This window comes from Ambystoma mexicanum, chromosome 7q (genome assembly GCF_040938575.1).
Source record: "Ambystoma mexicanum isolate Mex_15411 chromosome 7q, UKY_AmexF1_1, whole genome shotgun sequence".
Taxonomy (NCBI): domain Eukaryota; kingdom Metazoa; phylum Chordata; class Amphibia; order Caudata; family Ambystomatidae; genus Ambystoma; species Ambystoma mexicanum.
In genome coordinates, this window is record NC_090941.1 from 77,754,380 (window position 1) to 77,780,396 (window position 26,017).

A 26,017-nucleotide genomic window follows, 5' to 3' on the forward strand; every position below is an offset into this window, starting at 1 on the left:
ACAATATCTGGTAGGACAGTATACCAGGTGGACTGTGCAAAGACGATAGAAAGTGTGATTCTCGGACCCGCCTCCATAAAAGCATCCTCGTCACTCCTCATAGTCACAGTACCTGGCAGGAGAATAGTGAGAGCAGAGCTGTCCACGTCGTTGTGCTGCAGGAAGTAGCATTTCTTTCACACCATACCGCGGAGCGGTGTAGCGGAGCTGCGTGGCTGAGGTGTGTGGCAGTTCCAGGCAGAGCAGAGCTGTCCACGCCGTTGTGCTGCAGGAAGTAGCATTTCTTTCACACCATACCGCGGAGCGGTGTAGCGGAGCTGCGTGGCTGAGGTGTGTGGCAGTTCCAGGCAGAGCAGAGCTGTCCACGTCGTTGTGCTGCAGGAAGTAGCATTTCTTTCACACCATACCGCGGAGCGGTGTAGCGGAGCTGCGTGGCTGAGGTGTGTGGCAGCCTGCCGCAGTCCGCTGCAAACGCGTAGTAAACGCACTCCAATGGAACCGGAGGTGCGTCCAACAAACGCCGACACGGAGGGGAGGAGAAGGCAAAAAACTATGACGGCATCCATCGCACCCATTGAGCCAGGCGGTGCAACACGCAGGAGAAGTAAGTCAGCCTCCCTACTGAAAGGACTGGGGGGGGGTGCATTCCATCAGGGGCTACCTTTCCCCCAGTGCTAATCAGACCCTGTTTGGCGCCAAAACTGCGACATTACAATCGCAGGGGGAGAGGGGAGAGAAGGACTTATGCATCCCACTCATCCCATCTGTGTCACTGGATTCGGTAAATACCGCAAATTTAATTCTACCAGCCCTACGCGATCAGACTCACCTCCCGGCAACTTGCCAGTCCAATGACCTGCAGCCCTCGAGTGCGCGGGAGCGGGGAATGGGAGGGCAACAGGCAATAGGGCAAAGGCATTCAGAACTATCACAGGGACTGGGGCAGGGACAGGAGCCTGGGGTTGAACGAACTGACATTTTTTTACACACAGACTCAAACCTAAAAGATGTCCCGTGCCCCAGAGTGGGAGGGGTAATGTCAACCAACTCAGCAACCTTATCAGACAAGATATTGGGTTCAACTAACACTATGCGTATCCAAGCAATGTTCCACGAGGACGAACAAAGAACTAATAACAACCTCAAGCTGGGGGATAATGCCAGTGTTACCATCTGTGACTCCACCGAGATAGAAATCGAACAAAAAGGACTGCCAAATGCTCATAACATAGAGAAGATTTCGGAATCAGACAAAGAGGACGTTGAGAGTAATATCTCAACGGACGAGGAGTCGGAGGGCTCCAATAAAGAAACTGACGCGGAACAGGAAAAATTACTAGGAGGAACGGCGAAAACTAAAGAGAGACCTAAAGTGAACACCACTTCTAACCCAGGGCTCCAAAATCAAAAAAAAAGGGGAGACGAGGAACCAGCTAAGCTGACCCAACAGGGGCAACTGACACCAAGGAAAGAGCTCAAAAAACCAGGACGACGGCCACGAGGCCGCTATAATCCACCTTCGTCCCATCTACTAAAAGTTTTTCTTACTCAGCAACCTAAAAGAAAACCGAGTATAGAGACCGAGATCTCGGATGCAGAAATGCTTGAAATCGCGGCGGATTCTCAGCCCGCACAAAAACAAAGAAGAACGGAACTAGATATAGGGCCGACAGACAAGAACGGGCTTGTGGAACAATCTCAACCTCACAGGGCTCCGTCAGTAAGAAAAGCACCCGGTCAGGACCTTGAAACCCTAACTGAAACAATCACCCCGAAGAATCAAGCAAGGACTACCAGTGGCCTAAACATAATTAGTTTGGACAGTACACGATCTATAAGTCCTCCGAGGAAAAGACCCGCGAGCATTGAAGAGACAACAATCCAAGAAGAAGGACAGGATGAGGACGTCAGGGAAGTGAAATCTCCAAATAAGTCAATGGATGTAACACTGTTAGATCCCCAAAATAAAGAAGATAGATGGGCCTGGACTAAGCCCCACTTAACAAAGATCCAAGAAAAGGACCATCCAAACGTTAAACAAGCGCGGCAGGGTTTTGATAGCAAAATCTATGAGAATGAGAGGGCGACTTTTAGAATAGGGGGAATCCCAGATAGACCGCTGGGAGCCACTGGATTAAGTCCCGCACTGGAACTCCGAACATCGCCAAAAAGATCGGAAAAATTGCTTACCCCCCCAAAAAAGAGGCGCCTTAGTGAAATTGCAGCCTCACTACAAAAGGACTCGCCCAATAAGAAGCCGGATATGATTGCAGCCATGACCGTAGTTCTAGCACCTTTCTGCAAACTATACGAAGCAATCAAGGAAAATGTACAAAACAATACGGCAATCTTATCGAATGTGATGGACAAACTTACCCTCATAGAGACTCGCCTCTTGCCAATAAATCAAAAAATACCTAATCTGGATAACACCTTTGACTTTAAACGGAACACGAGACCACCATTAAGCGACCCCACATGTACACTGTTCACAAAAAAGGGAACAAACCCAGGGATTTCACAGGAAGTTGAGAACCAAAAAATACATTGGGAAAAAAAACTTGAAGCCCTGGAAAGAAAGATCGAAAAGCTTGAAATGCTAAATAAACACCTTGAGACTCCACTATCGAATACTGCTACCGTGTGGGGTGAAAGGGGAGATCTTCATAAAAACCACGAACCCATCATGTTGCTCTTAAATTAAAAAAACCAGAAACAAGGGCCCAATGGGGCTAAGCCAACAAAACCGCAGTTACCCGAAAAAGAGCGGAGAAATATGAAATCTAATTCACAAAAGCAAACTCCGACTTCGATGGAAATGATCACCGAATTGTCGATAAAGAGCCCCACGAAACCACAACATGAGACCAAAAGCCGAGAATCCACAATAGGCTCCCCAAGATCACCGAAAACAATGGAAGAGTTCCTACAATGTCCAGAGGTAATGAACATCTCCACCTATTCTGAGGATGGTTCAAATATAATATCGGACTCACCTATAAAAGAGGTCCAAATAAAGAAACTAACAAGCAAGGCTGATACCACTTCCCGCAATGTGAAAGCGTCGGATGGGGGTCCCAACAAAAGGCAGACCAGAGCATCCTCTGAGAACCTGGACCAAAGAGCAAATGAACCAATGACATATAGTCAGGCGCTCAGGTTAAGAACCAGCCCACGCACATCGAGAAAGAGAAAAGAGGAGACGCAGAGAACTCCAAATCGACAAACCGATTGTGAAGAAATTAATGTCAGGGAAAACACTTCAACAAAACCAAATAAGATAATTCGAGTCTTTAAACTGGAACAAATTCGACCAGATAGATACTCACTCATCTTAAATAGATCGACAATACTACAAATCATAAAGAAAGTTAAAACGTTGAAAAGAATTACTTCGGATGATCTGATATTAGTGGAACCCTATCACAGGGAAAAAAAAGCAAAAGCTTTCATTCACCTAAAAGCAGAGATCGTTGCTTATATCAACGAATCAGCATATCAAGATCTGCACCAAATGGGGTTTCACTTGTGGGAAATAAAAAGTAGCTCATACAGCCGAGACATCGAGGAGGACAAGAGACAAACACGAAACAGCCAGTATCCCCTCAGATCCCGATTTGAAAATCGAAATTGGGCCCAGAAAACTCCCCGCTCGCAAAACTTTCGAGCATATCTTGACCATCGAAGATTTCTAGACAGAGATCGAAGAGACCAATCGCCAATCAAAGAAAGAACAAGGACTCACCTAACAGGTTATAAGAACATAAAAGATAAAACGGGACACTCCGGACAACCACAAAAAAGGTTAAAAGAACAAGAAACTGCCACCCCTCCGCGAATTAACCACAACAAGAAAGCCTCGGGGGAGGACACAAACACCCTTCAATCCTCCACAGAAAAAGGAGAGCCAGAATCGCAAAGAATGGGACCGTGGAACTGGATTTCATCAAGATGGACAAAAAAACAAGTAAAATAGCAATCATCGAAGGTGGGGGTCCGTGAAAACAACTCCAAAGATACAACACTTGATCACCCCACAGCGACCTCTTTTTCTCTTGCCTCTTCGAACACGAGAGGCCATATGCATTTGACTATGGCAGGAGACGTCAATCTAAATCAATTTGACATACTATGTTTACAAGAAACGTGGCTCTCAATACAACCAAGTCTGGATGGGTACTCGGTCGCAATCTCTCCGGCAGTAAAAGGCCTACTCGGCCGACCGTCATCAGGATTGTTAACTGCCATAAAATCTAGCTCGGGTCTAACAGAACCCAAAATCTGGAAACAATCTTACGAAACACTGGTAACGCTGACTTCCCACACCCAGAGAAAGGCCAAGATGGAAAATGTTTTCCAAAAGACTGTAGCAATACTCAACTGCTACTGGAATCCACAAAGAATGTCCATCAAAACTTTCTGCGACAATATGACTATGGTGATCGATCACCTATATGCAGAATTTGAAAAAATTGAAATCATAATCTGTGGCGACTTTAATGCTAAATGCATTCAAGTAACGAAGGATCGAGCTTGCTCTAAATTGCAGCGACAGTGGGAAGACGCCGCCTCTAAAAGAGGAAAGGCATGGAATAAGGTCATGACATCGCGACACATTCAAAACGTGGCGACGCTTTTTCCCTCCCAAAATAATATTCCAACATGGGAACGCATGAGCTCCAAAGCAACATTAGACCACATTTTTGTGTCGTCTGGCCTCATCCAAGATTTAAAAAGCTTCCAAGTCCAGAAAACTGTGAATAGTGACCACAATTTATTGAGATCTGATTGGGTCATTCCCCATATTAAACCTAAAACATACGACTGGGGGACAGAAGTAAACAGACAACAAACGCGACTCAGACTGACTGAACGCGATATTGACAAAATTAAAAGTTCTTGGGAGCTAAATTACAACAAAATCGACAATAAAGACACTGAGGAAAGACCTAATTACTTGCCGCTATTACTTCCCTTTCACAAGAAAAGCTCAAACGGAACAAAGAAGATAACAAACAACATGCACACCTATAATAAAGAGCTGGTACAAAAAAGACAGATTGTCCGCAGATTACTAAGATGTGCGAAGAAAACAAACAATACAGAAGACTGGGCTAGCTGGCAACTGGAAGCAAAAAAGTATAAAACCTGGCTTAAACAGAACAGGGCCAGTCGCTATCAAAATGACGCCGAACAGATGATGTCCGCACTACAATCAAAAAAATCTAGTCAACTCTGGTCATTGATAAAAGACAACAACTGTGCCAAGAGTTCGACTTTTACAAATGCAGTCCCAGAGGAAACCTGGATTCAATACTATACGACCCAATTCAAAAGCCCCCCAGATAACTCGAATGGGGTTACACCATTCCCAGACACTGTTTGGGTCGACCTATCAAATCCAGAAGACATCGAAACGGCCATTAGAAAACTAAAAACCTCCAGAGCCCCAGGTCCCGATGGTCTGACCAATGTAGACTTAAAGATCTCCCCCCCTAAATGGGCCGCGGTAATCAGCAACATCTTTGACATCTGTGGCCGAACGAAGAAGATCCCAGAATCCTGGCAAAGAACCGTCATTGTTCCAATTTATAAAAAAGGACCAAGGCAGGACCCGGCTAGCTACAGACCTATAGCGTTGCTAGATATCCTGAGCAAATTATATGCCACTCGCCTTTTGGCCCACTTTCGGACCTGGGAGAAAAACAGCGAGGCCAATGACCACTTCCAAACGGGCTTTCAGAAACATGGTTCCACGACCATCAACCTTTTCACTTTGAACATCTTGAAAGCCAAAGTGAAAGAAGGAGCACCAAAAATCTACCTGGCTTTCGTGGACCTCTCGAAAGCCTTTGACAAGATCGAGAGATCCAGGCTATGGGCAAAGCTGCAAAGCTGGAAATGCCCGATGAAAATATTGGAGCCCATTATGGCACTTAACACGGATATAAAGATGAGAGTAAGACTCAATCAACAGGGTGATCTGTCAGAAGAAATACCTGTGAAAAGAGGAGTGAAGCAGGGCTGCCCGTTTGTGCCAGCGCTTTTTATCGCCTTTTTAGGCGACTATCAGCACTCTGAAACAAAGATCCGAGCGTTCCCTCCAAAAATTGGGAAAGTCAAGATCCCTCGTCTACTGTACGCGGACGATATTACTATCATCGATCAAACCAAAGTGGGTCTTCAACGCAAACTATCTAACCTACAAAACTACATGGAGGACAACTTGTTAGAAATAAATAAATCCAAAACAAAAATCTTGGTATTGGAGAAACTGAAGGCAAAGGGAACTTCTAAGCCCAATATTTACCTGGACAATGAACACATCGAAGTGGTCACCAACTTTAAATACTTGGGGACACAACTGGACACTTCCAAAACAGACCTTAGTCTTCAAACTCAACTGTGGGCAAAAGTAAAATGCCTAACGGCTCAAATAAGGGCGATCGACCGTAAGTTCGGAAAGTTCTCCCTGCTACCAGCCATCCTGTTCTATAAAACGAAAGTAGTTCCATCCCTGACGTATGGAGCAGAAGCTTCGTTATACCTTCCTCCGCAAATCTGGAACAAATTGGAAGGATACGTGTGGAAAACTTTGCTGGGTCTCCCCAAGTCTACTGCAATAGCTGCCATCAGAAGGGAGCTAGGACTGGTTTCTTTAACATCCTTGGTAAACCAAAGTGCGATGCGCTTATACAGAAAAATCATCTCTGCGGATACTCTACCGATTTTGAACATTATTCACGCAGAAACTTCCACCGGCAACTGTTTCGCACTAAAAAACTGGGTCAACAGGAGACTAGAAGATCTTGAAATGATCAAATGTTCCCCGACGGAGCTAAAGGAAAACCCAGATCGTATCAAAACTAAAATGGAAGACATGGATTGGATTACCACAATAGAGCAGGCAACTAACAACAAACTATTGAGTCATCTACCACCCTCTTTTAACAAGCTGAAAAAACCCCTAAATTACTGTGCAAAATTTCCGGAAAAAAAACTGAGAAACGTGATTATGAGAGCCCGCTTTAACCTGCTACCAACCAGAGAGATATTGGCGCTCAGAAATCAGGGTTCTGTAACACTCTGTCGTCTCTGTAAAAACCCAAATACAACTGAAACACTAAAACATCTGATAATGGATTGCATCGCCATTAATGACATAAGAAATGTCTATTTACTCCCTTTGTCTGAGAGACTATGTTTTTTGCAGAAAAATGACATATGGAATAGACTAATTTCCGGGGAGAGTACCAAATGGTCTCAGGCCCTGTCTAAACTGATCGATTTAGTCTTACAAAAATCATGCAGACTAATGCCAATGAGTTCGTGGAAACCACCTCCTCATTGGCCTCAACAATGGCGGAATGACAAAAAGGAAGTCGTCTCTCTTACCTTTTCTTCTTTTCTTCTCTCTTCTCTCCTTCTACTGATCCCTGAAGAGTTTCGCCCTGGTCGGATCTGCTACTGTTTTCGTTGACAAAACTCAGTTTTAACTGTGTATAGCTCAATAAAAAAAAAAAAAAAAAAAAAAAAAAAATAGTCACAGTTAGAAAGTCCGAGTCTGGGAACCCCACCCATAAAAGCATCCCTGTAACTCCTCAGTCACAGTACCTGGCAGGAGAGTATACCAGGTGGACTGTAAAAAGAAGATAGAACATGAAAGTCTGGGACCCACACCCATAAAATAATCCTTGTTGCTCCTCACAGTCACAGTACCTGGCAGGAGAGTATATCAGATGGTCTGTGCATCAAGGACCTAAAGTGTGAGTCTGGGACCCACACCCATAAAACAACACAGTATATTCTTATGGCTCGTCATAGGTACAATGCTGGATAGGGAAATAAAGCAGATGGACTGCATGCGAGAGCTGGGAAGTAAGAGAAGCATCATGCCTCTTCTTCATCATGATATCTGGAAAGGAAGAATACCAGGTCACCCAACCAGGGTTGGGGACCCACAACTAAAGGAAGTAGAAGAAACTAGGGAAAGGGAATCATCCCCTCTGGTATTGTGGAACATTGGGAAGAAACCAGGGGGATCGAGTCACCCCCTCTGGTATGGTAATGTTGAACCTTGAGAAACCAAGAAACCAGGGGGAGGGAAATACTCCACCTGGCCAATTTCAATGGAACTTTAAAACCCTATGTCCAGAAGAAGATCATTCCTCTGGACTGAGAAGAGGCTTTTACCTTTAGTTGTGTTTCAGTGTTAGGGAAAGAAGAGTTCACACAACGGCGGACACTTAATATTTTGGCATTCTAACAGGTTCTGTAAGATATATTTTTGGGATTATATCTATTACTTTGTGGTATTTTATTGTGGTATCTTTGCTATGGTGGTATTTGTGGCAACTTGTTGGGGTATTTTTTATAGTGGTGAGACTAATTTCAGAATACTGCCTAATAATTATCTTTACCAGGGTCACTAACATCAACAAATACTGGACTTAATACACCCTGAATAGATGGCTCATGCCCTTGTGTGGTACCTTATGTACAATACCACAGTATGGCCCTCATTAGGAGTTAGCCGGTCTGTTATTAATGGTGCCGGTGCTTCTGAGATCCCCGGGAATAGGGATCAACATTTTACTGGCGCCTGACTTACCGCACTACCAGGGCTGTAATGCCCCAGTAATTCCGGCAAGTCAGGCGCCAGTAAAGCATTATGGGTCCGGCAGCTACCTGCCGGTTTTACTGGTACTGTTACCGCCGGACTCATAATAAGGACCCTATGCCCTTTCGGCTGAGTTTCAACAAATGTAAAGCATGCAGTTGAAATACTGTACATTCATTCAATCTCTCTTGATAAACAGCTCACTGCGACTACTTTGCTTTGAGATATTTCATCTGGATCTCCCCAACCATGTCAAATAAAAGGGACTGAATGCAGAATAAATATAATGAGACTAAATTACTTTTTGAATTTGTTCTTTATTGTAAAATAGAATTATGTAAATTACAAAGAATGACACTTATGCCCACATTGTATTTGACAGTGCAATTACATTCCTTCTCGCAATAGCTTTCTGCGCTTTATCTGCATAAAGCCCTGCCAATTGACCTTGGCCTCATAAAACTTGCCAAGAAAAATACTCTTTAAAAAAACAGCAAGACATTGAGAAATACAAACACAGTAGTACATTCACATTAAAATTATAATCTCTAATACAGCACCTAAAATCAAGTGAACTACTTAATCTCGGCTACCTAGTACCTTTCACATCACCAGCACCTCACTTAACCTCATATTTACCTAGATATGTTGGCAACATTCCTGACTCAGCTTGGCGGTGAAATCTTCCCCAGCTTGTCTGCCTGTCTTGCACAGGGACACCCATATAAGGATTTTCCAGACTGCAGTTTTTCGAAAGATCGTCAACCTTGGAGAGTCAGCTTTAGTCAGCCTTAACCTAGCAGACAGTCAGATTGCATGCACCAGACTCTGTCTGCCCAGCAACCCTCTGCTCCTTCGGCAATCAGTACTAGAATAGCAATGCTCCTTCTACTCAACCTCCAAAACCTTTTCTAAGACAGCACCTTTCAATCACCAGCACTTACCCTTGTCCAGACCAACCCACATCATGCAATTATTCTGTGTGCCGTCCTTATGGTGCTCACTGCGTTGCTGAACAGAAACATGTTTCATTTTTCTCTTGCACTTCCTTCTCCAAAACAAAACTATGTTTGAGCAGAACGGAACTTCACATTTTTCAGCTTACACCCAGTGCAAATCCAGCTTGCACGTCTAAAGTCCATTGTTCTTCCCATTTTCAGAGCATTATGCATTTTCTTCAGTCTGCATTCAGCTTATTTCATGAGCTAATTTGCACTAAATGTTATTATGGGAATCTGTTACATGTTAAATGGGGTTGAGTTAATTAATATGTTATATTTAGGTTAGTATTATATTCAGTGCAGTTCAGTTCATTTGAAATAACATCCTGAAACAAAGTGCAATTTCAGGCATGCGCTCTGTGCATTGGCATCTATTTAACTCTGCCTGAGATTCACACTCCTGAGTCCAACAATGAGTTTCACACCCTGAGCCCCACTTGAAGTTCAAAGCCTCACTAAAATGTACATGCTGAAATGATTAGCCTAACTGTCGAAATTAGAACCATGCTCCTACAGTTCCTTAGTTTATTATTTGAGTCAGGGAAACCCCTCTTAGCAATAGGGATAGGTACGCTTTTCCCTTTTCTTTTGGATACAGTAAACATTTGTAGCAATCACTATATGACCTTTGTGTTGATCTCTTACTTCTGCGCCCTTACAAGTCATAGTATAGTCCTACCTCGCTTTGTACCACTAGATTTGTCATGTTTTCGGCATCTGATATATAAACACTAGAGAAATTACCACTCGGTTTAACAGAACTGGAGCTTTATGCTGGATTCTGATGTATTTGAATCCTGGTCACCTGAGAAGAAAACTAACAAAAATCTTTGATGTATTAATGAATAGAATTAGTAGCATAGGAAGAAACATTGTGTTTAACTTATACGTTGGTATTACTGTAGGGAACTACATGTATCTTCATGTGTCTCATAAAAGGGGACATCATAAATTAAAAATTCACCACCACAGTATTGAAGGACAACAATTTTCCTGTGAGTATTACACAATATATTGTGACATTCTTTGATATAAGAATACATGAATGATAACCATACAAATACGTATTGATATTATTTGATATAAAAGCTGACTTTATCAAGATATCAATGTCTGAGAGGATCTCTTGAATTTGGAAACTGATTACTGCAATGTGAGGTATGATTACATTTTTTGAAATCTCTGGAATGTAGTGAACATTTAGTAAATCATATTTGTAATGGTTTGAAAGATACAAAGATATATGAGCCCCCGATGAAGAATATAAATATTTGAAATGTGTTGGGTGTTTTTCACCACGGTCTTACATTATGGAAGAAATATTATATGAAAACAAATCTTTGAAATTGTGGATTCACTATCTGAATATTGTTTGTAAATACAGTGGAAATTATATGAAAATATGCACTGTCCAACAATTGATATTTTAAAGATGTTGATATTAATGTGTGAAAATGACAATAATGTATTTGTGCATTAAATATGATTCTGTTTTTGAATAAAGTGTTTTTAAATGTTGGTCTTTTCCTCAAATTTGGATTTTGTGAAAATTCGTGAATTCTAAGAAAACATTTCTTTATTACTTGACATTTATCTACTTTGAGAGGAAGAGTATATCTTACTCAACAGATTGCAGAGGGCACACAACAAAGATTTTGTTGTGATCATGTTACTTCCACTGAATTCTCCCTGAAGGAAATTGTGATCATGTTACTTCTTTTTTTTTATTATTTTTTTTTTTACTTGATTTAATTTTTTAAAACAATTTTTACAAGATTTGGATCCTTAGAGTCAGAAGGAAAAAAAAAAAACCTTGATGATAAAGGGATAGCAAAGTCAAAGAAGAGACAAGGAGCAGCAGAAGAAGATCATGTTACTTCCACTGAATTCTCCCTGAAGGAAAGGTAACAGATGGTAATTTGAGGAAGAGTGCCCTTAGATAATGGCTAAATCATTCCTAAAACCTACATCATTCTTGACACTACGTTCTTTAGTACCCTTCTTGTTGCTAAGGCGGTAATCCATTTTTATCATGTTTAGCTAATCCTCATATATTTCTTGTGCCTAATAGAAAATAGTGCATCCAATAGAAATCCTGGATCCCTGATAAACACATTTTTGAGCTACATCGCTGAAACGGAGACCAGCATGCCACTAACTCCCTGGAAATAAATACCAATCTTAAATCTTATGCAAGCATTAATCACATTATGTGTTAAAAATATTGTGCCAGGGGATTTGATTTTTCAGATGTTTAAGTAATTGACAATGAGATGTAACACATTATATTAGATCTGTGCTAGTTAATAAAATACCATTTTATATTATACTGGGTACAGAAAGTAACATTGTCCGAAGTAGGTGACCTATAAATGGAAAATTAACATAAATACATAATATGACCCAGTTCTTTTCGTCAATTTATAGACCTCTGAAGATATCTTAATGGTATGAGGCACAGTTCCTTTTCAGACAATTAATCCAGTTGTGAATTCCCTGCTCAGCGAGACAACATGATTTCTTTGATTTGTAGTCAGGAGTCAGCTATGTAATGAAAGTGGACTTCCATATTGTCATTCTGCCAATCAAGGTGGCCTCGCTGCACCAAAGAGTCAGTTGTGGAAAATAGAGTCTTGAGGTCTTCAGTACTGAGTGAAGCAGTATATTGTCTGGTATGTGTTGGGAGTAACTTGGCATACAGAACTACAAAGTATATGATGGTTGTATGCAATTTCTTGTTGCTTACCTCAGGATGTTTATCTCCTCACAACTAATGGTTTACATTACAATGTTCTCTTACTCTGGTTTGCACTCTGCTGTAAGAATGTTGTGATGATATTCACCACCCAGGTCCTTTTCTTGTGGTTTGAACCCTGCCAGCCAGGGACAATTGCAGTCTGTTAAGTGACTGATGCTACTACCAAAAAGGTCTATTTACCACCTCTCTTGTGATCCTGCCTAAATACTTCACTGTTTGTGAGGATGGCAAGAGTGAAATCCTGCAGCCAAGCCTTTTCTACCAGGGCCTGATGCTTGCAGCAGAAGTAGAGCAGGTGCTGATTTGATGATCAGTGTGAGCTGAAGCCTGGAGTAGAGTCGCTGGGCCTTGTGCAACAATGCACTATATAGATACTGCCGGTCAAGTGGCACAGCGAGTAGAGCGCCCGCTTTGACACCCGTGCAGAGCCTGTTAACGCAGGTTCGAATCCCGGCGGGGCCAAACTCAGCCTTTCATCCTTCCGAGGTCGATAAATGAGCACCACACACCGTGGGTAATAATAAGCAGCGCTCAGATACCTGAGGGTTTGTAGCGCTATATAAAAGCCTAATTATTATTATTATTATACTAAAGCTTTCAGACACCATATGAGATGCTAAAGACACCATGCTATTTTCAATGACTTATGTGTGTGAAACTGTGTTGTCTTGAAGGGTAGCACCATAAATGCAAACATTCATCCTTACCAGAGTTTGTCAGGCCTCATGTGTGGCCTTGCAGCAGAGTCATGCCACACTGCCACACTGGTGTATGAACATTTCCACCTATCATTATGGTACATGGACAGTGGCGGTTTGAAGAGGAAAGGAGGTGCTGGCCATCTCCATTTCACATGCACAATGACCAACAGAACATTTAACTGTGTGCACTTTGCTGTGTGCACTTAACTGGTATCAAAATTACATTGCACATCTTACAATCGAGTGTGCATCAAATGCGGCAGTCGCAGTAGTCCAGATGGTAAACAGATGTTAGTTGAGGTCAAATTAAAGGATGCTGCAGTTTGAAGCAATGCTCAACTGATGGGAATCGTGGAGACTACCAGGATCGGTTTGATGGTCGAGGTTCAAAAGTGGATGGATGCCAGGATGCGAAAGGCAAGTCGGTTAGATGCAGTGCTTGAAGGAAACAGTTCAGGAAGAACATCAGTGTTGGTTTGATCGTCTATTTAATTGGCTATGAATAGGCTGAAGGTTTGAACATCGGTTTGAGTGGCACAGGTGCAACAAAGCTTCTTTGTTTGAGCTGAGGCAACAAATTGCTTCAGCTTGTGTGGTGAGGCCACGTACTTGTTTGAATATATGTACTGATGTTCAAAGTTTGCGAGTGTCAAAGGCAGCTCCGGAGGGTCCTGTTGGTTCAAGTGATGTTGAATGCACTCAAATTACTTGTCAAAGGGGTTTAATCACTAAATTGGAGGCATCCTGTCTGTCTTTGCACTCTTGAGATGTGAGTCCGAATCCAGGGTCTCTGAGCAATTGTAGTCCTTGTTCTCGGGATCCCATATAAAAGGGAGGATGGGACACATCAGCAGAGGTCTTTCATCATGGTGAAGGCACTAGTGTGGCTGACAGAGAGGCAGGTCTTGCTCCAGCAGCAGTTCACCTCCAATGTGCTTGTGGATGTTTAGGGAGCAGTGCTTGCCACTGCCTTGAACTACCTGTCTTCACTTCACACCTGGAGGATTTAGGAAAGGACTACTCACCCAACAGGGTCCACATTAAATCTTCTTCAAGGGTTGAAGTTTAAATATGATTCTGAGAAGGAGTCGGAGAACCCTTCTTTACAGGCAAATGTCTCCATGTGATTGGACAAAAGCAAACCTGCTTTAAGGGTCCAGTCCCTTGTTTTGGAATAAGTGGACTTTGCCTTCTTACATCACACCAAATGTGCTTTGTGTTAAAGGAAGTGGAGGGGTGAGGAAGGAAGCGAAATAAAGAAAGAAAACCAGATGGTGGAACCTTCCTCTAGCTGGCCGGTGTGCTTCTCTCCACACTAACCCCTAACCCTTTCCTTGTCAGTAGCATCAATGGCTCTTTTAGTATGCAACATCCTGATGTGAAGCTTATCATTTTGTGAAGTGTGTACCCTTTGATTCAAGTTCTCAGGACAGCTTCCTGTGGAGTTGCTGTCTCACTGGGAGCATGTTACATGCCCTCACAAAGCATCAGTGAGAGGCAACCCCCAGGACTACAGTCTTGCTAGGAGCAGCCAAGATATCCTAGCTGGGGGGAAGACGGATTACCCTTCTGCAGCTAAACTGGGCTACCAGGCCTGACACGTGTGTGATACCAAATTGAATAGGCTTGGTTTCTTATGAGAGATGCTAGCCACCATACCTCAAACTCAGCTAAGACTTATTTTTACATTTTAGCGTTACACCAGGATAGCAATTCTGACCTTTCATAGTCATGTAGTTTTTGAATCAGGTGAATATCTTAAATGCAGTCCCTGTGCTACAGGGACATGGCTGTTACTTCAGCTGTCAAGAGGGCACCTATGCCCTCAACCTGCTCTGTGCCAATGGAGAGCAGGCTCTACAAATCAGGTTGTTGATTGAGAAGGACACTATGCTACACTATGCTTTTGGCATGGAGCTTATGAAAGGGGGACCTGGTTACCAAGTCACCCTTTCTGAGATATAATTACCTGTATGGTTTTATTCATTAATACAAATTCAAAAAGCCAGGGTGTGACAAATCATCTTCCTGGGCACCAGTGATCGAGGGATGAAACCCATCAATCAGCCTTACACCTCTAGTGCTCCAGAATGGGTCTGAACAGAGTGGAAAAAAATCAATTATAAACCTCCTTGTCCAATTTTGGTAATGTGGACGGAACAGCAGGCTTATCTCCGCAAGGTTGTGGATCGTTGGTTAGTTGCAACACAGTGAAAATAGAATTATTACCGAATGATAAAAGGGACTGTTCAGTGAAGGTTGTATACAAATATCTACTTTATTATTATCACAACAGCCATTTCTAGCACACTACAAAATACATCCCACCCTGTAAAGGAATACAGAGGATCAACGGTTTCAAGAAGGAAATGGGATGCACTCTGGATACTGACAGGAGGGTAGTCGGTAAAGTAATTAATCAGAGTGTTCGAGGGTACTTGGTTTCACCACAAAGGGAGCAATGGGTCGCAAAATGTCACTAGGAGCCTTCGGAGAAGCATAAGGGGGACAGAAGCACAATGTACCTTGTGCTTGTAGATGTTCTTGGTGCTTGACAGCGTCGAGTCAGTTTCAGGGCACTTTGCAGTTTCTGTGACAGAGTTCAAGACAGGAGACAGCTGTCGGTATCAGGCGGCAGGCAGTTCGGCGAGTACGGCTGGACATAATGCTTCATGCTGTCCTACACAGCGGCTCTGGGTCAGGAATCATTGTCTCAGTGCTGGTCGGTGGGTCTGTAGCACTGGTCGAGGCGTCTCAGATGGTGTGAGCGACTGCAATGTGACAAAAGTCAGTGGTGCAGTCGGTTGCAGCTCAAGGGGCTCGACTGCCTCGAAAATGTCCTTGAAGGTGAATGCTGGATGATGCTTGTTGGTGCACTCTTCATAGCTTCTTCGCTGGTCTTGTGTCATCCTTTAAGGCAGACAAGCTAAATCTGAGGAGAGTGTTGCAGGCAACGGCCTTGTCCTTCTTTCGGTTCAGAGACTCTTTGGCTTTCTTGCAGAGCCTAGCAGGGCATGTTGTATGCTTGCTGGGTAGAGGTTCTGGAGCTTCCAGAGGGTCCTCTCTATTCAGTATCTCCCTCTGTTCCTTGGAAAATGTTTAGGGGGGATCTTGCTTCCCTCTTTGGAAATCCTGGCATTCCTTCACTGGCGGAAGTTCTAAGGCAGACTGTACCTTCAGCCAGGGTCCAATTGAGTACTTCTTTTTACTCCTTGCAAATTCTGCAGGTGATCTGCCCAACCAAGAGGCCCAACCCTCTTTTAAAGCCAAATTGGCTGCAGTAATTGCCTACCTTAATGAACTAGTCCTGGCTCCCAACCAACAATCTTCTGTTATGCGTGAGGTCATGATTTTCAACAGGAAAGGTAAAGGGGTGAAAACATGTACTACTAAGTCCCACTCATCTTCCTGTCTGTTGTGGATCAAAGGGTCTCTGGTTAATTGAGCTCTCTGTGATTCCTGATTATAGGTAGGTCTCTCTTGAAGTTGTGGCGAGAACAGACTTTCTGTCTGCATCAAATCACATACTCCTACCCTCTGAATGGGGGCCCCCCTGTGGGGGTTGTCTACTGTAAACATATGTACCAGACATGACACTTCACTGCCCTTGATACTGAGGGGGGGCTGACTTCAGGTTGACACAGATGCATATCAACAAGTGTTGGGGTTTCCTGTACTTTGTCAGTTCTGCGACCAGGCCTCTCGCAGGCCTGCTTCAATTAACTCTCATCAGTATGTGCTGCCACCAGCAAGACTAACTATGGCCAGGGCGGCTCCATGGCGCCTTTGATAGTTAATTAGGCTGGCCATGGTCGGAAGAAGGTTTTGCCCTCCTCCTCTTGAGGTGCCTTCCTGTACTCCTGGCTGTCACATTCCAACTAAATGGGATGGGGCGGCGCCTGTAAGCTCTGTCAACCCAGAGACATAGATCTATGTGTTTGTTTTGCAGTGAACATTTAATATTTAAAAAGCCCAGGCAAGTGCACACCCACCGTGCGGATGGTCGAATTGCTCACATGCCACCCAGCCTCAACATGTGAACCACCAACCTACTGAGGGTCTGGTTCATGATTAAGGCAAAAGTACCAGCTGAGGCCACCCGCATTCCAATGCTGAGTACCTGTCTTGTGCTGGATGTCCATGTCTAATCCCTGTAGGGATATGGCCCAATGCAGAAGCTTAGTGTTCTCCCTTTTCATGGCCATTAACCATCAAAGAGGCCTGTTGTCTGTCTGGATCTTAAAGTGTGACCCAATGATGTAGGGTTTCAGCTTCCTTATGGCCCACACGACCACATAAGCCTCTTCTTTGACTACAGCCCAGTTCCTTTTCCTTTTTGTCAATTGCCTGCTAATGTAGGCAACACGTTGCTCTACCTCTTCAGAGTTCAGCTGCGCTAACACTGCCCCAATTCCAAAATCACAGGCGTCTGTCTGGAAGATGAACTCCTGACCATAGTCTGGCACTTTCAGAATTTGGGCCTGCACAATCCATCCTTTAAATCCTGAAAGGAGGTTTGACAGGCAGGGGTCCAAGTCACTTTTTTCAGCATTTTATTGGAAGTAATATCATTCAGGGGCATGGCATTGGTCCCATATTCCTTGATGAACAACCAGTAGTACCCTGTGAGTCTAGAAAGGCTCTCACCTGTGTGTGTGGGGTGGGGATGTCCCAATACTTTACAGCCTGTACCTTTGCTTTGAGAGGTTGCTTCTTACCTCCACTGACCAGGTGGCCTATGTAAGTCACTGTGCCCTGTGCTATATGGCACTTTATGGGCTTGATAGACAGACCTGAATTCTGCGGTGCCTAAAGCACTTGTTTCAGGTGGGATAAGTGATCATCCAGTTGTGGCTGAACACAGCACTGTCATATAAATAAGCGACACAGAAGTTTCCCAGCCCAGACAAAACCTGGTGAACCATCCGCTTAATAGTGGCAGGGGTATTCTCAATCCGGAGGGCATCACAGTGAACTGATAATGTCCTTCCGGGGTGGAGAATGCTGACCTCTCCCTCGCTCCATCTGTAAAGCCAACCTGGCAATACCCCGCTTTGTGGTCCAAGGTACTCATGTACTTGGCATCTCTGAGCTTGGCAATGAGCTCATCTGCCTGAAGAATGGGGTGAGCATCTGTTTTCATGACAGAATGGAGCCCCCTGTAGTCCACACAAAAGTGGACATCTGTCTTCCCACCACTGGTCTTTTTAGGGACCAGTACCACTGAGCTAGACCAGGGGCTTTGGGATGGCTCTATCACTCCCAGGGACAGCATCTTGGAAACGTCCTCCTTGATGGTGTCCCTGACCTTATCGGACAACCAGTGAATCCTACTCTTCACCAGCTTACTGTCTCCAGTGTCCACATCATGGATGCACCAGTCTTCGCGAACTAGAGTCAGAGAAAACCGACTGGCAAACTGTCTCAGTAAATGGCAACAGTCTGTCAGTTGCTGTTCTGACAGGTCTGTTGCAAGGCTGACACATTCAACTGACCCATCTGTGGATTCAGCGTGCAGGAGGTCTGGGAGGGGATCAGTCTCCTTCTCAGTATCTCCATCAGTCACTAATGTCATGACCAAGTCAACCCAGCTATAATGGGGTTTTAGCCGGCTGACTTGAAAGGCCCTACACATCTGTTTAGGTCCTTTCACGTCAATGAGATAAATCATTTCACTGTCCTTATCCAGCACACAGTAAGGCACATGCCACTTGCCCCGAAGGGCACTGGGTTTGACAGGCTCCATAATCCACATCCACTGGCCTGTAGAATAGACTGTCACAGTGGCCTTCTGGTCATGCCAGTGCTTCATCAGCTCCTGACTGGCCTTTGGGTTTCATTGTTGATTGTTCCGTGTATTTTGTCATTCTAGACCGAAAACCAAGTACATAGTCCACCACATAGTGCACCACATTGTGGTGTTCACCAGGGGTCTAACCTTTCTCCCTGGCTTTTCAACCACTACCTGCCACCCCTTGCCCACTGCTTCACTACTTTCTGCTCCAATTTTCATTGTTATGTGGATAACACTCAGCTCTCTTTCAGGATCCTATCAGCCACCTCTGCTCCTTCTCTCATACCAGACTGTCTGGCCACCATTCAGGAATGGTGTGCTGCCAATGATCTCTGTCTTAATGCCAGTAAGACTGAGATCCTCCACATCAGTAGACCGGCTCCCTCCTTTCCTCACCCTCTCTGGCCACCCACTCTGGACCCTATTCCTGTTCACTGGGACCGCACTACCTCCAACTTTCTCTACCTAAACATCTTCCTTCTCAAGCTCTCTGCTCATCTGCTCATCCACCTCCAACTCTCTGAGGGTCAGAAGCAGAGAGTGGGGTCAGATCTCTCTCCTCGGCTGGGGCCTCCCTCTGAAACAGGCTCCCTGCCTCTCTCAAAATTGAGCAGAACCACCTCCAGTTCTGGAAGCAACTCAAGACCTTCCTTTTCGCTTCTACTTTCTCTCTTCCTCTCCCCTGCTGATTTCCCGACTGCTCTGTGCACGGGTCAACTGGCTACCCTCTGAACTCTGGCCCAGGCTCCTGAATGTCCAGTTGCACTTGCACTGCCTCCGGGTTCTTCATGCACTTAAGGTTCTGTACCTGCAACCCTACAGTCCCTTCTCTCTGCGCATAAGAGCCACACGGCTGGCTGCACTTACCTGCACGTCTCCCCTACTGACAACCCCTTGCACTTCTCCCCACCCTCTTCCCTGCACTTGCATGATCTGAATGTCACAGTAAGATCATTGTTTTGTCCTCCCTTTGTTTCCCCTCCTTGTTTTGTCGCATCTATAAACATTTGTGCACAGTGAGTTATAAATGTCATATCAAACCATATCTTACATAGAGAATGAGGGGTTGCCCACCCATCCCTCTTTCACTGGACTGATGGGACATCATACAGGGTGTCTAAACATTAGCTCAAAGGGGCTAAACCCTACTTCATTCTGTGGCACCTCCCTGTAGGCAAACAGTAAGCATGGCAGGAGAACACCCCATTTTCTGCTCAGGAGCTCTTCCGAGCCACCTACCATGCCTTTCAGGGTCTTGTTGTACCGCTAAAGAAGCCCATTTGTTTGTGGATGAAAGGATGTCGAGAACCAGTAGGTGACTCCACACTCTTCCCACATAGCCATAATATATGCTGATATGAAGTTTGATCCCCTGTCAGAAACAACAAATCCAACACTGAAGAATATCCCAATCAGAGCATTTGCAATCATGGGGGCTTTGATGCTTCTCAGAGGTACAGCCTCGGGGTACCTTGTGGCGTGGTTTACCACCACCAAGATATATCTGTTCCCTGAACTTATCTGAGGATTTAAAGGACCTACAATGTACATGCCTATTCTCTTGAAAGGCCACCCAACCATCGGTAGTTGAATTAAGGGGGCCTTTGTGGCACCAACTGACTTGCCAGATGCTTGACAAGTCAGGCAGGACTGGATACATTTCTTAACCTTTACGCCGAACTGCATCCAGTAAAAGTGCGCAGGCAACCGGTCTGATGTCTTAATCACTCCCACGTGACCCACTAAAGGAATTTGGTGAACCAAATCCAAAAGGAATTTTCTGTGGCACTGGAGAATCACCAACCTTCTGGTGCCCTCGCCCTCATAGTCTTTTGGCTCATGGTACAGGTGTCCATCCTCCCATTACACTTTGAACAGTCCAAGGGCCAACAGCCTGCTCCTCCACCTGCTTCTGCAAACCGCTAGAATGGGACACTCTTTCTGGGCTTCAAAGAAGTCAGTCTGATTTGGCTCCCCAGCTGATGCAAACTCATCAAGCTTGGGCAGGCCATTCAGATCTGCGCACACCTGGTCCTCCACCTCCGGTACCTGTGCTGCACCAGGAAACTCTGAAGTCACTGAGTCCCCATCAACCAAAGTCGGGTACTTAGTAGCTACTGGTCCCCCTCCACAGGAGTAGGAAACTCAGCAGTCTGTGGAACTGGATTAGGGGCTACCAGCCACTCCGGTCCTTCCAACAAGCCCTCTAGAAGCACTCCAGGCTCTAAGGCTCCGAGAGTGTTCAATCCAGCGATCGCTTTGGCCCTCGATCAGGTAGCCGCTGTGACTATCTCAAAATCAGGAAGATATTTACCCAACAGACATGGGATAGGGATGGAGTTTTTCATCGCTACACAGCACTGGTCATTTCACCTCACCAGCTGAACTCTACTATCGCCAAGGGGCACTTACTCTTTCCGTCAAACTCACTGATGATACTGTCAAACGGGAAATTATATCGTACCTCCTATTGCAATGAATATATGAATATTGGCCTACTCCAAGCTGGATATAAGTCACTTGCGAAGAAAATCCGTGTTACAAGGTCCTGAACTTAGAATCAATGTAGGCTGCCATTTTAGGTCAATCCGCCATTTTAGGTTCTCTCTGTGAAGTCACCCTGTGAGTTAAAATGGTGGACGATGTCATTCCGAAATGCATCATGGCCGTCTTGACCTCTATGTGTAATTAATATGTAACTTGCCTGCAGGCCACTTGTTTGGGGTCGTGAACTGAGACATTGTCCTTCGTTGACTTGTGTGTAAAGGATTACTCATGCAACAAAACTAATCCACGAGCATATGTTAAGAACAATGTATCCAAATACTGAACTAAGAACACTTATTTAACTACATTGTATTAATGTTTGAGAAGACCTTTGTGAGAAACCCTAAAATACACTATTACCATGTAGACTTGTCGGCGAAAATATTAAAGGCAATCCCTATGCATATAGTGGTATGAACTTGGCATGAACCCTAGATCAGTAATGTATTAGAGGAATATTAACCCGAAGTAGGGTTGGACATCATGTTCGCAAATGGTATAAAAGAGCAACGAATTCTAATGTACAGCGTCTCTCACTAAGCACACTGAACCATGCTGGAGTTCGTTGTGTTGTACTGAGGGCCGATAGCTATCCGTTACTTTTCTTGGAAAACTGTTCAGTATAAAATAAAAAGATCTTTTCTTTGTATGTTCCTTTGTAACCCGTGTTCAGTGTATTTCCTTTGGGGTACTATGCCTCGATATTTTGATTTTGTTTTCACAATACAATCAGGCCTATCGATATACTGGCTTGGCTGTACCCACTGCTGGATGACAGCAGTGAGGCTAGCCGCAGTGTCTCGGACCACCAGAGTTTTGTGTCCATTGGTATACACATGTTCTAAATTGAGTTGGGTATTAGTGGGAACTGGGATCTCTTCTGGAGACCCGGTACCATTCCCACATAGTGTAACCAATCCACATTTGGTCATCCTCTGGCCTAGTGGGAAGTCCTCCTCTAAGAAGCCTACACTAATGATGGCCTCTTCCACGAGTCCAGAATTCACTATGGCTTGCTTGGGTAAGCCTTTGCAAGTAGGATCCTCTTTTTCTATTGTCCACCTCCTTACACACAAAACAACCTTTGGGTGGTGAGAATGCAGGTGTCCCAGTGTTAGGGGTGCCTGTGCTCTCCTTTTCAGTGTGTACAGCTGAACTAATGCTTTGGGATTTCCCTTCATTACTTTGGGGACCTGACTTTGAAGAGGAGTGGGTTGGACTTTTGTCCTTCCCATCCTTGTTAACTTTTTCTCTGAATATTTCTCTTCCAGTTTGGGTGTGCTCCCCTGAGCCTTTTTCTGGACTTGAGTACTGACAAACCTGCCGACAGCCTTTGCAAGCTCCCAAGGGTCTGCGATAGTCTTGTCCACAAGATGCCGGTGTAGGTCAACCTCACAATTCTTCAATACATGCTCACACACAATCAGATTGTACATCCCTTTAAATGTGTCAACTTTCTTACCAGCCACGCACCCGCTCAAATATTTCAATGACAAGTGTGTAAACACTTCAAATCTCTATCCATCTTTCTTTTCGAGCTCTCTGAAGATCTTGAGATACTGTTCTGGGGTTTTACAGACCTTCCTGAGGATAGCTGCCTTCATGCTTTCATAAATGTGCCTTTCCTCAGAAGTTAACTGAAGAATTGCATCAGTCGCTGGTATCGGTAAGCAACTCATCAGGGCTGCACCCCACAGTACCTTGTCCATCTCCTGTAGCTGAAAAGCCAGCTCAAGCATTCCAAACCAGTCAAAAATATCCTTACCCACTTCGTAAGTCTGCACTAATTCTTTGGGGTTGCACCACCAGGGTTTATCCCGGGCATCCTGCTTTGAGTCACTACTGCTGGTTTCGCTAGAGGTGGATCTGTTGGCATACTTCTTCTCATCAAGCGCCAGCTTCCGCAGCTCTATGGCAACCCTGTAAGGCTCTATGGTGACCTTGTTCCGCTGTTTCGGTTCCTCTAGCGCTAGTTTCCTCTCCTCGAACAGGAGCTTTCTAGCTGCTACCACAATAACAGCCAGAATATTTACTGGGCTACATAGAGACTGTGCTGAGGCCTCGGACCTGCGGGATGCCACACTAGCCCCTGACCTCACTGACAATCTAGATTGTTGAGAAGTCAAAATTTCCCCCTGGGAGGATGATTGGCGAGAAACACTTCTAATGTTGTCTTCCTCATCATCTTCCATTTCCCCCTCCGGAATTTCTTTCTATTCGGGTACATGGGGCTGAGCCTCTCGCCTCGGGTCTTCTCCCCAACCCCTTTCGCTTCTACCCAAGCTTGGAGGCTGGTCAGCAACTCAGGTTTATTAACCTTAGTGCTGTGATGAATTATCCTCTCTTGACGTAGGATCTGTAGGACATCATTAATCATGCCTTTCACATTCGCTATGTCAAGATCCATGATTATTACAAAGACCGAGCGGTGTCTAAACGTTGCCTGCAACAGTACTTCTATCGTTGGGTGACTAAGCTGTGTGCAAGGTTCCAACTGATACGACTGATTGCCACCACTATGATGAATCAACTTCTGGGACACCAGTGGTCTAGAGAAGAATATCAGTTTTTAAACCATCAATCAGCCCCACACCTCTAGTACATTAGAAGGGATCCAAAAAGATTGGAAACATAAGTCAATTATAAACCTCCTTGTCCAATTTTAGTAACGTGGATGGAACAGCAGGCTTATCTATCCAAGGTCGTGGATCGTTGGTTAGTTGCAACACAGCGAAAATACAGTCATTACCCAATGATAAAATGAACTGTCCAGTCAAGGTAAAAATATCTAATTTATTATTATCACAACAGACAATTCTAGCACACTACAAAATACAACCCATCCTGTAAAGCAATACAGCGGACAGACGGTTTCAAGAAGGAAAGGGGACGCATCCTGGATACTGACAGGAGGGTAATCGGTAAAGTAATTTCACAGTGTTCAAGGGTACTTGGTTTCAGCACAAAGTAAGCAATGGGTCTTAAAATGTCACTAGGAGCCTTCGGAGAATGACCAGGGGGACAGGACCAAAATGTACCTTGTGCTTGTCGAAGTTCTTGGTGCTCAACAGCATTGAGTCAGTTTCAGGGCACTTTGCAGTTTCTGCGACAGAGTTCAAGACACAAGACAGCTGTGGGTATCAGGCAGCAGTCAGTTCGGCAGTGAGGCTGGACAGACAGCTGCAGGCTGGCCTACACAGTGGTTCAGGGCCAGGAATTGTCTCAGTGCTGGTTTGCAGGTCTGAAACACTGGTCGAAGCGTCTCGGATGGCGTGAGCAATTGCGGCATGACAAGAGTCAGCGGTGCAGTCGGTTGCAACTCCAGGGGCTCAACTGTCTTGAAAATGTCCTTTAAGGTGGACACTGGTTGATGCTTGTCAATGCACTCCTCCTCGCTTCTTCACTGGGCTTGTATCGTGCTTTAAGGCAGACGGCCCAAAGCTGAGGAGAGTGTTCTAGGCAACGGCATTGTCCTTCTGTCAGTTCAGAGACTCTCTGGCACATCCCACCTAGGAAGCTTGCTTGCAGAGCCTAGCAGGGCACGCTGTGTGCTGTCTGGGTACCAGTACTGGAGCTGCTAGAGGGTCCTCTGGATTCAGTATCTCCCTCTGTTCCCTGGGAGATGTTTAGGGGGGATCTTTGGAAATTCTGGACTTCCTTCACTGGCGGATGTTTTAAGGCAGACTGTACCTTCAGCCAGCGTCCAATTCACTCCTTTTTGTTACCCCTTGCAAAGTCTTCAGATGATCTGCCAAATGAGGGGCCTAACCCTCTTTTAAAGCCAAATGGGCCACAGTGATTGGTGTAGGTTAAGCCTACATTAAGGTACAAATTCTGGATCCCCGAACAATCTTCTTTTATGCGTGAGGTCATAACCAGAGTGCTTTGCAACAGGAAAGGTAAAAGGGTGAACACATGTACTACTAAGTTCCACCCATATTCCTGTCTGTTGTGGCTCAAAGGGTCTCTCTGGTTAATTGAGCTCTCTTTGGTTCCTGATTAAAGACAGGTTTCCCTTGAAGTTGTGGTGAGAACAGACATTCTGTCTGCAACAAATCACATACTTCTCCCCTCTGAATGGGGGTCCCTCTGCACTGGTTGCCTTCTGTGAACACATGTACCAGACATGACACTTCACTGCCCTTGATACCGAGGGGCAGGAGCTGACTTCAGGTTGACACAGATGCATATCAATATGGGGTTGGGGTTTCCTGTCCTTTGTCAGTTCTGCAACCAGGCCTCTCACAGGCCTGCTGCAATTAAATCTCATCAATATGCACTACCACCAGCAGGATGGCCAATAGGCAGGGTAGCGGATCCATGGAGTCTTTGATAGTTAATAAGGCTGGCCAAAGCTGGAGGAAGGTTTTGCCCTCCACCTCTTGAGATGCCTTTCTGTACTCCTGGCTGTCACATTCCAACTAAATGTGATGGTGGGACACCTGCAGGCTGTGTCCACGCAGAGCACACAGATCTATGTGTTTGTTGTGCAGTGAGCATAGTAAAATGTCTGCAGATTAGCCCCACACATTTCCCAAGGTTAATCTCCCATCATTCAATTTCTTTCAAAAATATCAAAAAAGCCCAGGCGAGTGC